This window comes from Triticum dicoccoides, chromosome 2B, assembly GCF_002162155.2.
Source record: "Triticum dicoccoides isolate Atlit2015 ecotype Zavitan chromosome 2B, WEW_v2.0, whole genome shotgun sequence".
Taxonomy (NCBI): domain Eukaryota; kingdom Viridiplantae; phylum Streptophyta; class Magnoliopsida; order Poales; family Poaceae; genus Triticum; species Triticum dicoccoides.
This window is the reverse complement of record NC_041383.1, coordinates 133,838,429-133,840,626: the sequence shown is the minus strand read 5'-3', so window position 1 is coordinate 133,840,626 and position 2,198 is coordinate 133,838,429. Positions and strand designations below refer to the sequence as shown.

At 36.0% G+C, this 2,198-nt stretch overlaps 1 long non-coding RNA gene across 1 annotated transcript; it reads left to right on the top strand.

The window, feature by feature from the left end:
* On the top strand, nucleotides 1-1,957 carry LOC119362607. Its single transcript, XR_005173490.1, has 2 exons — nucleotides 1-84; nucleotides 1,058-1,957. It is a non-coding gene; the product is annotated as an uncharacterized LOC119362607 (long non-coding RNA).
* The last annotated feature ends 241 nt before the right edge of the window (nucleotides 1,958-2,198 follow it).

Here is a 2,198-nt window from a genome sequence, read left to right as displayed (position 1 = left end):
TTCAGGCTTGGGGTGGCACAGTAGTAGGATAGCAGGATGAGTTGGATGTGTTCTTCAGAGACCAGGTGATGTCGTTGCCGAAAGGTACCTGAAGCACACACTTCTGAATTTGGTCATTTATTTTTCCTCATAGCTGGTTTCCCTTAATACTTTTCTTAGAGACATGATCAAAGATAGAAAAGTTTTACTTCTGAAGCAGAAGTGACAGTATACTACGCATGCCATATTGATCTGTTCATGGCAATGGCAGAAGTATCTAATTCATCCGACCTAATTCAAGTTAGCTTCTGTACAGCAGTAGATAAAGATTCACTTACAAATAGTACTCCAAATGGACAGTAATAGTGCGTAAAAAGTGTTTGTGTTAGTTCAGTGAAAATTAGAGATCAGCCTGATGGTACTTCATTTTTTATTCTATAGCTTAATCTGCCAAATGCTATTAAGGAAATGAAGTTTCTTCCTTGATCGAGTTATTAGTCCTTATTGTGTGCATGCTTCCTAATCAACACATGAATAATCAATTTGTACATGCTCATACATGTTAATATGCTATTTTCTTGGTGCATTAGAGATAGTACGTACATGCATATATAATCTACAATTGCAGCAAGCTAAACCTTGTTGTTCTCAGTTTTTTTTCGCATGGATTATTTTGTTCTCATGTAAATTGAAGGAAGAAACACTCATGTATGTACAGAACTGAACTGAAGCTACCAAGGAAATTACTTTTAAAGTGGATGACCTGTTATTAGAATAAAAGGGTTAACCGGAAACCTACACAACACATATATGCATGTATCAACTGAACTACACTGGGCATCCTAAAACTAACGTCAAAGAACAATTTAACACATATCTTACCTAACTAGCATACATGCCCTGTCTAAAACATAGGAGTTTAAGTTTGTACAAATAAAATGCAAATTCAACCACTATCACGGATATTTATCAGCGATGTTTTTTGTCACCAAAAATTGATAGATATACAGACACATGTACAATCATACGTTGTAAAGCTTCCAACACTTGCTTACAATGTCTTACTTTCTGTCATCAGTCTGCCATCATGGGAAAATTCGGGATCCCAACAAAAGTGCTTCTGGATGCTATGAAGCAACAGCTTAGCCTTCCAAGCGAAAGTAAGACATTGTAAGCAAGACATTTCCCATGACGGCAGACTGATGACGGCAGACATAAACTCCTATGACGACAAACTGATGACGGCAGACTTAAAAATGCTTCTGGATGGTGTGCAGAGGTTTCTTAGTTCTTGTACTGCACCCCATTCTTTTAGAAATTGAAACTACTCCAGCGTCCAGTGTTAGCTAAGAGCTAAGATGAGTACACGAATTTTCTGTAGAGATTGTTGCAAGGAGACATCTTTGTCCAGTGTTAGCTAAATTTTATTGGTCTCGGCATTGGACTATCTATGCATTGGTCTCACATCTTATTTTCGGAACATTTGAGTACTCTTCAAATATGCATACACTGCATATTTTCAGTGATAGTCTGAAAATATGCATATACACTGTACAGCAGCATATTGAAAACATTCAGGTTTTAGTATAACTGAATTTTTTGTTACATACACTCTGCGCTTCTTCTATAGCTGAATTTTCTGTTACATACACTCTGCACTTCTGCTTTAACTGAATTTATTTTTCAGGTTTTGTACATCAGCCTACTGAAAACATTCAGTCATTGACAAATCATGACATTACAATCTGACAAATCATGCATGCAAAATCTGACCAACTGTAAAAGCTTGTCAAAGCTCTCATTCCTTGTTATGTTATAAACTGAATGCCAAGATAGATTTCTCAATGTACAAATTGTTTGCACTTTCTGAGCACTGAAATCTGTATATTTTAGATAAAGTAGCACTTGCCAGTAGAAGTCATGGTTGGATCAACATATTTTTCCACTGGAATCCTTTTTTAATGCAAGTTTACAGCTACTCAAAGTTCCTAATTGGAGACTCAACTATCTTGACCTACCGATGATCTAATTTGTGGCATTATTACCTTAAGAAAATATTTGCATTTAATTTTCTTTATATATAGGGGTATAAGTTCTTACCAAATGTATTCAAATATACAGTTGTTGAAAAAATGCAAATATTTTTAACGCGAACATGATTTTAAACGGGTCTTTGCGCCATTTGGCGCAACTGGTCATCTAGTCGGAAGAACACCTGC